Source organism: Vespula vulgaris, chromosome 14 (genome assembly GCF_905475345.1).
Source record: "Vespula vulgaris chromosome 14, iyVesVulg1.1, whole genome shotgun sequence".
Classification (NCBI taxonomy): Eukaryota; Metazoa; Arthropoda; class Insecta; order Hymenoptera; family Vespidae; genus Vespula; species Vespula vulgaris.
In genome coordinates, this window is record NC_066599.1 from 2705001 (window position 1) to 2719585 (window position 14585).

The 14585-nt window shown below is 37.4% G+C and overlaps 1 long non-coding RNA gene across 3 annotated transcripts in view; it reads left to right on the forward strand.

Moving 5' to 3' along the window:
• Window positions 1–14585, forward strand: part of LOC127068942 (uncharacterized) — a 40467-nt gene that overhangs the window by 18064 nt on the left and 7818 nt on the right. The window contains exons 4-6 of one of the 3 annotated variants that reach the window (XR_007783255.1): window positions 3656–3794; window positions 4785–4997; window positions 5802–6087. The exons of 1 other annotated variant lie outside the window; for it this stretch is intronic. This is a non-coding gene — a long non-coding RNA (uncharacterized LOC127068942). Of the gene's footprint in view, window positions 1–3655; window positions 3795–4784; window positions 4998–5801; window positions 6088–14585 lie in introns of those variants that run through there. One more of the 3 variants, XR_007783256.1, reaches the window with a different exon arrangement.

Here is a 14585-nt window from a genome sequence, read left to right on the forward strand (position 1 = left end):
CAAGTTTTTTTTCTCATGCTCGCGTTTCCTGATCCCTTCTTTTCGCATTAGGATAGTCTTTGTGCTTTTGCCACAGTAAAAAGGGAAACGAGAAACTTGCTGGCGGGAAAAGGATAGAGGATTCGAAAATGGCCGCTGGTACGTACCGATAAGAAGGACGTTCCGCTGTCCGAAGGGGCTCCCCCGACAAATGACACGTCACGATTCTCGTAAATCAAAGCCTCACCACAGAGGACCACAGGACTATCTATTCCTTCTTTTCTCCTCTTTTCTCCCGTTATTTTCTTTTTTTTCTTTTCTCTCTTTTTTTTTGCATACTCCTCTTACCCCTCCACTATTTCTTCTCCCTTTTTATTTCTCCATCGCTTACATATTATCTCCATTATCGTCGTGTTGCCTATGTTTCGTTATTATTAATAACAATTAATTAAAATTGATTTAACAGACGGGTTAATTGGCCCTGTTATTATTCTATTCATCTTTGAGATATCTTTTGAAAATTTCTACCCTACAAGGGATCAAGAAAAAAAAAGGAAAGAAGAAGAAGAAGGAAGGAAGAAAAAAACAGTTGTGAAATATTCCTTTAAGAGTAATGAAGTAGGATAAAGAAAGATAGAGTTAAAGAAAGAGAGAGAGAGAGAGAGAGAGAGAGAGAGAGAGAGAGAGAGAGAGAGAGAGAGAGCATATATTCTCTATAAGCGTGATATATCTCGTAACGAGTCTCTCTTTCATTCCCGATGAAGTTCCTCTGATCATTGAGTCATCCATCGCGGACCTCGTTAGCCGAGATAGCGAAGCGTACGTAGGTACGTAGGTACGTAGATACGTATGCAGTTAGATAGGTACGTACTTACTTACGTTTGTATATACACATATACATACGCGTTCGCCTCGAGTTCGTTTTCACGTGTATAATGCAAGAGAAGACCCTTTGAACTCCATCGTTTGGGCAAACGGGCACACGACGATGGCCGAACTCATCATGTTCCTGACGAAGAAGGGTTCGTTTGTGATACTCGCCTTACTATTTTATTCTATCCTTGGTTATAGAGTTACCGGTCTCAGGTACCTACATCGGTATCATGAGGAATAACGCGAATACGTGCGATTTTGTTAGACCTCGTGGAAGAGGGTAAAAAAACGAAATAGAAAGAGAAGGGGTAAAGGGAAAAAGGGTTCATGTGGGGTGAGAAGGAGGAGGACCGTTACGCGGAGGAAAAGAGTTTGCACGGGAGAAACTTTAAATATTCGAATTAAACCCTTTTGCATTCTTTCTTTCTCTCTGTCTCTCTTTTTTCGTATACCTGAGCCCACGTGGTTCCTATTATTTTATTCTCTCCTCCTTCTTTGCATCTGGCATATATCCGTCGATATAATGTTTCCCCGTGGCAGAGTTTCGCCCATGTAAAATTATGTTAATGGATTATCCTTAAGGGTTGCCACGAAAAGATAGAAAGAGAAAGAGAAAGAGAGAGAGAGAGAGAGAGATTGATTTCCAGGTAGTCAGAGAGACACCCCTGTTGTCGAATTTTTTTTCTCTTTCTATCTCTCTTTTTTTTTTCTTTCTCTTTCTAGTAAGGCCCTCTTTTCAATCCTTTTCCTAGTCAAGGAAGTAGGCCGTATTGGCACGACGTGTAACGATACCGAACACGCAGGTACGCGCGTGTTACGCGTTGAAGGGATGCATCGATGTCGAGAGAACGACAGATGGGGTTAAAAAAATCGTCGAGAGAGGATTAGGGATGCGTCGAACTATATATATTATCGATCTTCTCCTTCTTTCGGCCAAAACTCTCTAACGGTAGTCTCTACGTTAGTCTCTACAAATTTATATTTAGCTTTCAACTACGAGATGTTTCTATGGTTTCTTTTTTTCTTCATCTTTTTCCTTTTCTTCTTTTTCTTCTTCTATTTATTTGTTTTTGCTATTAAATAGATCAAATTTGAAAATCTTTTATTTAGGGATATTCAATTAGAACTTCGTTGTTATTCGTATCGATGTTAATTTAATGTTAATTATTAAATATATATATATATATATATATATATATATATATATATATACATATATATATCTGAATATAATCAATTCGATTAGATTGTATCGAGAAACTATAATGATCTAACTGTGTAGATCGTAAATGATCTATCGTGGCATTTAATTTATAGTAATTATGCTTCATTGAAATAGTTGAGTATAATTAGTTCAATTAGATCGTTTGGAGAACTATATAGTGATTTATGTGTATGTATGTATCTACGTGTGTGTGTTTGTGTGCGCGTGTGCCATCGCGCACCGATTGTAAATGATCTCTCTTGAACCTACTGTAAAATGGCCTACAGCTTGACAAGTGAATCCACTCGAGACAATTTGTTAATGGCCGCGGACCCTTTGTAAAGAGCCGCGCGTTGCTCCATGGAAAACTATGGAAGAGTTTTTCTATTCGACAATGAAGATCACGATCAGTTAGAAGGATATCATTCCACGAAAGAAGAACTCTGGCAAACGTTCACCGGTCGTTCGAGATTTCGGATAATTCTTAAACGCGTTCGAGCGAACTCGAGGGTTCTAGAGATGCCCGAGATGATAAGGTATTCAAAACGTTTCGAGTATTTTAAGGGTGAGTTTGCGTGTTGCCTACCTCACTTTACTTTCTCGCCATCTCTCTTCATTCTCTCACTCTTTCTCTCCTTCTCTCTTTCTCTATCTATCTATCTATCTCTATCTCTCTTTCTCATTTTCAGTGTAAGATCACACGCGAGAGATTCCAATGAGAATCATAATTTGAATATTTATGAGTATTCGCTCGTGAGGGAAAGAAGAAGAAGAGAGAGAGAGAGAGAAGAAAAAGGGAAAAAAAACATATTGGCTGAATTAATTTATTTGAAACGATTGCAACAAGTGAATAAAACAAGTGAATAAAGTCATTGGAAAGACCCTAAAAATCGGATGATCGAATCGGATAGATTGAGTTTCGGAAAAAAAGAAAGAAGAGAAGAGAGAGAGAGAGAAAATTGCAATAGGCATAGAATCAGATAGTACCACTTTAGCGGTATTATTTGAGCTCTTTGTCGCCAATTTCTCGCTCCCCGCCCTGTTTTGGTGTCGGTTTTCAGGTTTTTTCACCCAAAACCACCCTTGGCCTATTGTACCATCGACAGTAGGTTTTTTTTTCTTTTTTATCTCTTTTTTTTCCTGAAAAGCGCGTAATCCGGCACGAGGGGAGAGCTCAAGCACTTCGACTTCGTTCGTTGTTGCGAAGCAGGTTGGTCACTACAGGTTACTTCTGGCCTTTACAAGTAAAAAGAGAGAGAGAGAGAGAAAGAAATATGTGTGTGTGTGTGTATACGAATCGTTTCATAGGTGTTTAAAAAAAAAAAAGAAATAAAAAGGATCTTCACTCGATTATATTTCTTCCATTATATTTTTTAATTTTATCCAATCTAAACGCGGATTAGAAGTTCGAATAAAATGAATGGGATCTTTAAGAAAAAAATAAGAAAAAGAAAAAAGAAAGGGTTGAAAGAGTCGACGTGAAAGGAAATGTGTAGGACGTCAAAAAAACCAAACAATTTCTTTTCCTCATTTTTGTTCTTTTTTTCAGTTTATTTTTTCTTCTCTTTTTTTTTTCTTTATCTTTCTTTTTTATTACAGATCATTTTGAAAAAGCCACCAGGTGACGAGAGATTCGATCGGTTTCGCTTTTCATACAGGAAATTAGAAGACGCGTCATCTGGTTCTGGTCTAGTAAGAGTAGCAACCCTTTACTCGAACGGGGTAGCTTCGCAGCGGGGTAAAAATAAATTAAATTATTTTTTTTCTTTCTGTTCTTTTCTTTTTTCTTTCCTTTCTCTTTCTTTTCTTCTCCTACTGACTGCTGCTGTTTCGGTAATAGTCATCTCACCGCACATGCATTTACATATACATATATGTAGGTACATACGGTAACGTTGCATTTTGCATTTCAGGTAGCTACAAATACACATATTTACGTATTCGACATCCTTAGCACGAAACTTTTATCGCGTGTTCGTATTTATATCCATGGTAGTCTGTATCACATACGCATAGGCACACATACATACATACACAGATAGTTCTATGATCGTAATACTTTACACTCTAGGAATATGTGGTCATAGGCGTCGACTTCGTCGCTACTATTTCAAGCAACGACCGCTCATAAAAGTGGATATTTTAAAAAATATAAAATTATATATAGATATATATATAGAAAGAGAGACAGAGAGAGAGAGAAAGAAAGAGAGAGAAAGAAAGAGAGAGAGAGAGATAGAGAGAAAGGAAAAGAAAGAGAAAGAGAGAAAGAGAAACATATATACATATGTCCTCGATCTATAAGAGTTGGAAGAACGTTGTAAAGAAGTCGTTTGCTTTATCCACATACATACATAAATACATACATACATACGTACATACATATATATATAAATATATATATATGTATATATATACAATGAACATTATATTCTATCTTTCGTAATTTGACTAAAATTTCACAGCAACGTTCTCGTAGATACTGACGAGATCACGCATTTGCATTCCATGTTATTCACATACATACAAGATTCTGATTGTGTCCTTGTCAAGGGATTCTGCATAAGGAAAGAAAAAAGAGAGAGAGAGAGAGAGAGATGTTGAATAAAGAATCGGGATTACATAATGGGGGGTCTTACCACTAAACCCTTTACTACCTGATCCCCTCTCCTTCAAAAAGGTCGCCTCAGGTAAAATTTTTTCTTTTTTTTTTTTTCTTTTTTTCCAGGCCCTATCACACCTCTTCGAGACGTAGATTCTTCATATATGAGCCCAGTTACGTTTCGGGCTTGCTTAAGGAAAGATCGTGATTGTGCTTGATCTCGATGAAAATCGATAGTACAAATTGTTATCGTGTATTCGTCGATTTAATCGAATGTAATCGAAGACGAAGATCAATCGAAGTTTGTAATAAAAGATTTCACGTTCGCATGGAGTTTTGGTAAGTTTTCCTTTTGGTAAGTTTTGGTGATGATATTAACAGGAACAAGAATAACACTGTTAAGACGTTCAAGTTGTTCTTAAATAGACATTGTCGGATTTTTGGATTAATATTACGTAAAGCTTGCCGAGATAAAACGAGCAATTAAACGAAATTACAAACATAGAATTTCTTATTGGTTTATTATCACGTTCTGAGATATTCTCGGTGTAACGCGATACGATGAAAACTAATTTATCGACGTAATCGTGTTTTCTCCTTCTTGTTTTTTTTTCTTTCTCTCTTCTCTCTTTTCTTCTTTTCTTTTTTTTTTTCTTTCATTTAATCGAGATAATTCGAGTAGAAAAATATTGTGATATAAATTCGATCAAGAATTTCAGATTAATTTCTTGTTTGTTTTTCTTTTCTTTTCTTTTTTTTTTTCTTTTCATTTTCTTCTCGAACGTATATTTTCGCCATTAGAAAATGATATTGCTAAAGATCAAAGGTTAAACTAAAGGTATTCGAGAAAGTTTACTTGGGAAGTGTAATTACCAAGCACTTGTATGGTATTGAACTGAAGTAATTGACCATTTACTTTGGTAGCAACGTGACATGCCGGAAAATCAATATTCTCATGATTAGCGTAAAAGAAAGAATAGAAATAGAGAGGGTAAAGAGAGGGAGAGAAGGGGAGAGAGGAAGAGAAAAAGGGAAGGAAAATGTCGAGGGTGTACTCTTTTAACGGTGTTGAAGACGTACGTATAGATGTCCCTTATGAGCCATATACAAGTAAAGATATGAATGTAGTATACACGTATATAGGAACGAGCCTATACGAGACGAGTTCTAGTGGGTGCTTCTGCTTGGTCAGCAGAACGAAGGGGTGAGGTCACCCCACGGTCCGGCTGGCCAATAGGGCGGCTCTATTTTTTTTTATCAATACCACGTACAGCTTGGGAAGGTTGGACGAAGGGTTCTAAAGTGAAATGGCGGACACGATAGACATATCATTGGTAGTGTTAGAAATTACGTATTTTTCTCTCTCTCTCTCTCTCTCTCTCTCTCTCTCTCTCCCTCTCTCTCTTTATCTTACTCTTTTTTACTCTTTTTTTTCTTTTTAACATATATCTTGAGATGAAATTATACACGAAGTTTTTGTGGTAATATATCTCTTATAGGTGGAAGAAATGAAGAAAAAAAAAAAGGGGAAAAAAATAGGAAAAGAAAAGACAAAAAAAAAGGAAAGAAAAGAAAATGTGGGCCCTGGAAAGAACGAACGATGATATTGCGAAATTCCACGATCGAACTCTCGACCTTCTCATTGGAAGGTTATTTTCGCTTAAGGAAAAAGGGAAGGGCGTCGCGAAAGTAGAGATAGAAATTGTTAGGCTAAGAGGTTCCGGTTTGATGAGTGATCCTTAAGGTGATTTGATTTGTCGGATAACAAACGATAGCTCTAGACCTTTAAACGTTAGCTTTAACGTTACTTTCGATCTTGATCTTTGAAAGGTCATACATCGTTACCTTGAAAGAAAAAAAGGAGTAGTAGATGATGACGATGATGAAGAAAGAAGAAAAAGAAGAAGAAGAAAAAGTATAGCAGCAGTAGTTACAAAAATGATTCAAGTGCCAACTTTATTTCTCCTTTTTTGAATTTAATAATGATTAAGAGTTGTATCTTCGTACAACGCGTGTGCCATGGTGTCCAGTTTTTGACCCGGAAGAAAAGGCCGACGGAAGTTTAGGGTGACCTTCTCTAGGGCAAAACCTTACGAGAACCCTTCTTATACGTGCCTTGAAAACTTAAAGGAAAACGAGTTTTGACATTTCTTGACCACGTGCCAACACCTCTTTTCGACCCGTCGGCTTATTCCATTTCTTAAGCATCGAAATCCGATGTATGTATGTTCAATATACATTTTGGTGTGCGTCCGTGTATGTGCGTGTATGTCTCTTTCTTTTTTTCTCTCTCTCTTTCAAAAAAGAAAAGAAAAAAAAAGAAGAAGAAGAAGAAGAAAAATAAAAAAGCATTTATTCTGACAATTCGATGAGTATTTTTTTGCCGCTGAGATTTACGATTTTGATCGAATTGGTAGGAACTACTACAATTCGTTGGAGACATACTTACTAGAGGTACTACGTATCCCTCTCAATAATAATAAGAAGAAGAAGATGGAGAATATTCGTCGATAAGAATTTTTCGTGACGTCATCGTCCGAGGGATGGACGAGTTCTCGATATAAAAGACGATTCCGAATAGTGTGGCACAAAACATCACTTAGAGAACTCCTTCTACCGTAGCGCAAACATGCTAATGGAGGAGTCTTCCAAGTATAGTAGTACCCTATACACACCTACACGAGTTTACTCACACAGAGGATTTACTATCTATGAGAATACACATCGATAAACTCGATTCCTTCCTTTTCTCCATCCTTTACTTCGACGATGGAAGAATTCTCAAAAATATATCCTTGGACAATATATATATATATATATATATATATATATATATATATGTAAGTGTATGTGTGTCGAGAAGACATCTCTGAAAAAGACGTTTTTCATCATCGTTCATGGTGAACATTATATACATTATTATTATTAATATTATCATTATTACTATTATTATTCTTTTATCTTTGAAAATAATCTTTATATTCGTCTATTATCGTTAATATAATAATTAAGAAATTTTAATATTGATCACCCATTTCTATTATAGTGATTATTAAGAATAGAAATGTAAGTTTGTAATAATGTATCATGTCCGACATGTACGTAGAAAACGTTTGATGTAAAATGGTTAAAATGAAGAGGAGGTAAAGGAGGAGGAGAAAGAGGCCTATGGGGGTTTCGTGTCGTTTCACGAGAGGATCGAGAAGGACGAAACATAACTCGTCCCTTGACACACTCACCTTCGATACATACATACATACATACATACATATATACATACATATGTATATATCCAGTTATATCGAATTCACGTAGGTGGTACATGTATATGTATTATCTATATACAGATATACATACTTGTATATTCCTGTCCTACCGGCCGTCCCACGATTCGAGTTATAGATCAAAACGATGTACCAATTCCACGAGGGTATCCTTAGCTTCGAGATCAAAAAAGGACACACGGAAAAAGAGGAAAAATGGAGAAAAGAAAAAAAAGAATAAAAAAAAGAAAAAGAAAGCAGGAAAAAATAAAAAGAAAGAGGAGGGAACGATTCGAGAATTTGAATTTAAATTCCGAATTTTCTCGTTCCCACGAGAGAAGCCACGAGGCTCCCTTGGTCAGCGTGGGATGCAGTTTTCGGTCCTGACGTCCTTCAATTTTTGAACAGGATCGGCTTGGGTTGTCCCGCGGGACGAGCAAGTGAACGCGAAGACCTTTCTCGACGAGTATATACGTATACTTATATACTTGTGCATATATATATATATATATATATATATATATATATATATATATATGTATGTATTCGAAGAAACGATGGCTCCACCCTCACAGTAAACTCCAAATAACCCTATAAAGCTACATCGCCGTGTCGCCATTTTCGAGTTATTTGCGGAAAAAAAACGTGTGTATTCGTTCCGTTTATATGTATATAGCAAAAAAAAATAGAGAGATATATATAGATATACATATATACATACATATATATATATACAGAGAGAGAGAGAGAGAGAGAGAGAGAGAGAGAGAGATGAAAATTAGTATTACAACTAAACCATCCATGAATCATTTCTTTCTTCAAGTCGATATCCTTCTACAAGTTCTCATATTTTTATTCCCCTTTCTCGACATAGAAACGTCCTTTCGAGCTGGTCGAACATGCAATAGACGTGTCTCGTAAATCTCGAGAACTGTGGATGACTTCCGCGATCCTATCCGTGGTTTTTCACACTCGGAAAACTAGTAGAAAGGGTTTCCCAAGGAGTACTAGCTATAAGTAGAGTAATAGGATGTCCTTCCTATACTCGGGAAAGCTGTTGAACCAAAAAAGATAGAGAGAAAAAGAGAAAGAGAGAAAAAAGAAGAGAAAGGAAGAAAAATCCGTTGCAAAAAAAAAAGGAAAAGAAAAAAATGTGTAACGCCACACATGCGACCTCCCCTTTTTGGCAAAAGAGAGTGAGAGGGGAGAATGAATTCGATCGATAGATCGAACTTATAGAGAAGAAAGAAAGAGAGCAAAAAAAGAAAGGGAAAGAGAGAGAGAGAGAGAGAGAGAGAGAAAGAGAGAACAGCCACCCCAGATATCGGAACTGACACTAAATCATTAATTTGCCCAGCCTGTTTTTTTCCTTCCTCTCTCTCTCTCTCTCTCTCTCTCTCTCTTTGTCGCTCTCTCGATCTCTTTCTATCTCGTTTTGCTTTTACTTGCAGGTAGAACCCTTTTCGTAAGAGCAGGTATATACCCGAGCTAGCTTTTGTGCTATCATTTCTCTCTTTCTCTCTCTCTCTCTCTCTTTCTTTCTCTTTTTCTTTCTGTGAGTTTTGCTAGAGTATAAAAAAAAGAAAAAGTGCCATCGCCTCTTTTCTCACCGATTGCATCCCACCCCTTCTGTCACGACCCCGAAAAAGAAAACACTCCGCAGTGTCATATCAGGGACTAATATATTTTTGATCGATACCCAGAGTCATTGAATCACCGAAGGTTGGAACACCTTTCTCACGAACGAAGAGAAGAAAGCCGTTGTCCAAACAAACAAAACCGATGCATGATACGTGACTTAGGTTACTCTCTTGAATTTTGTATACTCATCATGCAATATTAAAGAGAGAGAGAGAGAGAGAAAGAGAGAGCATTTTTATTTCATGGAAGAATTTTGCGTTACAGATGTCTTTTCTTTACTTTATCATAAAGATGCAAAAAAAAGAGACAAAAAAGAAAATAAAAGAAAATGAAAATTTATTTTCTCGATTCGGTCATTGTCATCAATTTTTCTTATCATTCTTATGATTTTTATCGCACTTCAAAGTGTCGCTAGAGAGAGAAAGAGAGAGAGAGAGAGAGAAAACTAGTAGGTACATACTTGCTCTATCCACGATATTAGGAGAAGAGCTTGTATCGTTCAGCAGGGGTTGCTGGAACGAGAAAGCCATTAAAGGTTCGAACGCGACTTAATATGCGACGTCACGAAGTCGGATAGAGGAGCTAGGAGGACTCAAACTGTCTCTCTCTCTCTCTCTCTCTCTCTCTCTCTTATTCGCACAATGCACACCTAATTCAAGTACCATCGGTGGAAAGACGAAAAATCAGGAAATCGGCTTTGGTCCAGATGAAACGCGAAAACCAAAATCCCTTATGTAATCCTTCCTTTCAGCCTTGCGATTTTTTTCTCCCTATCTTTTTCTCTCTATCCCTTCTCTTTCTTTCTTCCTTTTTCTCTCTCTCTCTCTCTTTTTCTCATGCTCTCTATACTCGTATCATACGAATAAGAGAGAAAAAGAGAGAGAGAGAGAGAGATAGAAATGAACGGGCTTTCTTTCTCATTGCATCACCGAACCCTCTCTGTGTGTCGACTTCTGTGCCCCGTATGTCTTTGAAAACTCGGTGCACCCTTCCAAATTTTAAGGGTTAAAAACTCGCACTCGACTCGACAATACATTACAGAAAAAAAGCAGGGAGGAAAAAGAGAGAGAGAAAGAGAGAGAGAAGGGTTGCATCGATCCCCGAAATTGTCACGATTTTCATTCACCTAGATGGATGCTGCACTCTTTCTATCTATCTATCTATCTATCTAATTCTCTCTCTCTCTTTCTTTCATAAGGAAACTGTGAAAATAAATAACAAAATTAATGACAGTCCCCGTGAAAACTGTTTTGGGTTTTGTAGCGAGACTACCGTTTTATATAGCCGTCCCTTATTTCGCCCTTACCCTGACTGGGATCGAGCAAGGGAAAAAGATGAGTCTACGATCACTCGACTAGAAATTTATTAGATATTTATTACTCTTCGGTTTTGTAACAGAAATAGAAAGAGAGAGAAAGAACTAGAGAGAGAGAGAGAGAGAGAGAGAGAGAGAGAGAGAGAGAGAGAGAGAGAGAGAGAGAGAGAGAGAGAGAATTATTTCGTTCTATTTTATTTTTTATCGATTTTTCAGATTTCATTAATTTTTTATTACAAGACAAGACTGACAAAAATCATCAGCATTATCATCATCATCATCATCATCATCATCATCATCATTATTTTATTATGTTTTAAGATAAGTTCTAATCACACACACACACACACACACTCACACATATATGTATATTGAAACATGTTGTAGGAGTTCACGCGTGAGATAAGATGAACCAGTTAAGATGTTAAACGGAAGAGCTTCGTTTAAGAGGTTCGAGGTTGCAGTAAGTTTAGAAGAGACCGGAAACGTATGAATAAGGAATGAAAATTAGCATCTTTTCCATTTTTTGTTCTTCTTCTTTTTCTTCTTTTTTTAATATTTTTGTTCTTCTTCCTCTTCCTCCCCCTCCTTCTCTTCTTCCTCTTTCTTTCCTTCTTTCGTTTCTTTCAACGCATAGCACTCCTCGCGTTCTCTTTTTTTCTCGGTCAACTTCTATCTTTCCCTTTCATCGTTTCATTCGCGGTGAACTTTCTCGTGGGACGAACGCTACGAGTAGAAGAAAAAGGAAGTCAAAAGGCCGAGAAGAATTTAATATTAAAAAACTGTCATTCTGTGTCGATATGAAAATTCCACGGATATCAGCTTTCCTTCCTTCGTTGTTCCTTCCTTCCTTCCTTCCTTCCTTTCTTTCTTCCTTTTTTCTTTCTTTCTATTTTTTTTTCGTTCTTTTTCTTTTCTTTTCTTCTTCTTCTTTCTTTCTTTCTATCTTCCTTCTTTCATTTTTTTTTCTTTTTTCTCTTCGTTTCATATTTCTTTTCGTCTACTTTTTTTCACCTGTTCCTTCATTCGTTCATACTTTCGAACATCCTTCGTGTGCATCCTTTTATCATCAATTCTCTCTTCTTCTTCTTTTTCTTATTCTTTTTTCTTGTTTAACAAATCGGAAATATCGAACGAGTTGGAAAAAATGATCGTATTATTTGTTAGGCATTAAATGAAATATCTCAAATATTAAATATGTTTCCATCGAAATAAAACGAAAAAGAGAAAAGAAATGTAAGAAAAGATTGATCGACGTTGGTCATATTGTCGAAAAAAAGGTTTTGTCTCAACAATCGAGTGTTTCATGTTTGAAATCTCGCTACTTTCGATTGAACTAAGGCCGACTGTGAGAATTTATTATCAGGGAGCAAGAGGACAGAAAGAGAAAGAGAGAGAGAGAGAGGAAGATTCGTCTGAAATAAGGAGACACGTCTAACGGGTGACATCACTGCACTTAATATCGATTCCAAGTGGAGAGGCCGAGAGTGTTCACGGTCGAGGTTCGATTTGGTAAGATCATGGCACCCCTTCGATATCCCTTCTTTCTTTTTTCCAGAGAATTAACAAATTTAAAAATGGAGCCTAGCAGTGTTAGCTCGTGTTGGTTCCTATCGAGCGAGTTAACTCGAAAATATATAGGCAATATTTTAGAAAGCTCGTGAAATTTATTTCCAATCGTGAGAAAGAGAGAGATAGATAAATAGAGAGAGAAAGAGAGAAAGAGAGAGGGAAAAAGAGAGAGAAAGAAAAAAGGGAGAGATCAGTCTCAGAGAGAAAAATATTGTTTGAAAGAACGACCCCTTAAAGAAAAAAGAAAAAAAGAAAAAAAGAGAAGAAAAAAACACCAGAGAAGAGTAAAAATTTCGATCCCCGTTTTCTTCTTCACACTAATCTCGTAAAGTAACATCAAAGTCAACCGAGAGGAATAGTAGACTTCTACTCCTCGTTGTGTCGAGCGTTTTCATTAAGCGTTATGTCCGCGGGAAAACTCTTTTTCTTCCTGTGTACTCCTTTACAAGAGAGATAAAGAGAGAGAGGGAGAGACAGAGAGAGAGAGAGAGAGAGAGAGAGAGAGAGAAATAGAGAGAAATAGAGAGAGAGAGAGAGAAGCTGGGTGTTAGCTGCTAAGGTAATTTACAAGTCGGTACAGCACGATGCACGCGAGTGTGACTTACCTACGGAAGTACAACGTGAGTAAGAGAGAGAGAAAGAGAGAGAGAGAGAGAGAGAGAGAGAGAGAAGACTCTAGCAAAGTTTTGGGAGAACGAGCGAGGTGGAAGTTAACTTAACTACTTGAGAGATCGTTCCTTATTGTTAGCCTTTCGTTGGACGACGATAAAAGCGTAACTACTACTACATTAAATGAAATTGTGACTGATACTTTCCTCGTGTAAAAATATAAAACACGATAGAAGAATAAATAGTACACACGGGAGAGACATTTTGTTTTTCTTTATTCTTTCTTTTTCTTTTTCTTTCCATTATTTTTTTTTTTTCTTTATTTATTCCTTTTCTGTTTCTATGTATTTATAGAAGATACTTTTCGTGAGATAGGACGAATGGTAGATGGTTTTGGAAAGAGAGAAAGAGAGAGGGACAGAGAGAAAGAGAGAGAGAGAGAGAGAGAAATGGAGAGGGGGGAAAGGTGGGTGGGTAGCCCACCTAATCGATCGTGGCTGTCCACCCTTATTAGGGGTTGGGAGAGTCGGTATATAGCCGAGGTCGGTCGGGGTTGCCGTTTTCCACCCCCTCTACTTCATCCCTTTCTCTCTCTCTCTCTCTCTCTCTCTCTCTCTCTCTCTTTCTCTCTTTCTCTTTCCCTCTTCGTCCTATCCAGCGTTACGGTTTCTGCCTGCTTTGCATGGCCGGCAAAGCTTCCCCGGACTGAGCCACCCCTGCCCACCACCACCACCACCACCACCACCACCACCACCACCACTAGTACTACTACTACTACCATCACCACTACTATTACTACTACTACTACTACCACTACTACTACTACTACTGCTAGTACTGCTAGTATTACTTACTACTACCACCACCACTACCGCGACTACCACCACCACCACCATCACCTCCACCACCACCACCTTCCCCGACCGAAAAAGCAACCCTTAAAATAGGGGCCGAGACCACGGCCATTGTTGCCAGATGCCCCGCGCATTTGCATTTTCCCGCAGATTCCTTGAAAAATGAAGCTACTCCTCCTCTACATCCCTCCTCTATCTTCTATTTCTGTCTAAGAGTATCGCGTGGGTATTAGGCACCTTTAGGTTGATTCCTATTCTTTTTACTCTTTCTTCTTCACTTCTCTTTACTTTTCAATATACTTCAGAAATTATCATTATATTAAATCATCGCTGTACGTAATACCCGCTATATAATATTATAGTATAAGAAACTCGGTACAAAATTTGTCTTACGTTAGATATCGATCGATATCTTTTTTCTTTTTTTTTTCTTTGTTTCTTTGTTTGCCCTTTTGTCTTTTGTCCTTTGTACATTTGCGTTAGGTATTATAATTACAAGTATCTATTTTTTTTCTGTTTCTTCATTCGTATTAAGGTAAATGAAAGAGGGGGAAATGAGAAGAGTCGTGTATTCTTATCGATAAATTATTAGTCGATCTTATTATCACGGCAAACATTAGCCCCCATCCGGAACTCCATCTGTATTTGAACGGTCCTTGTTTGAACGAGACGC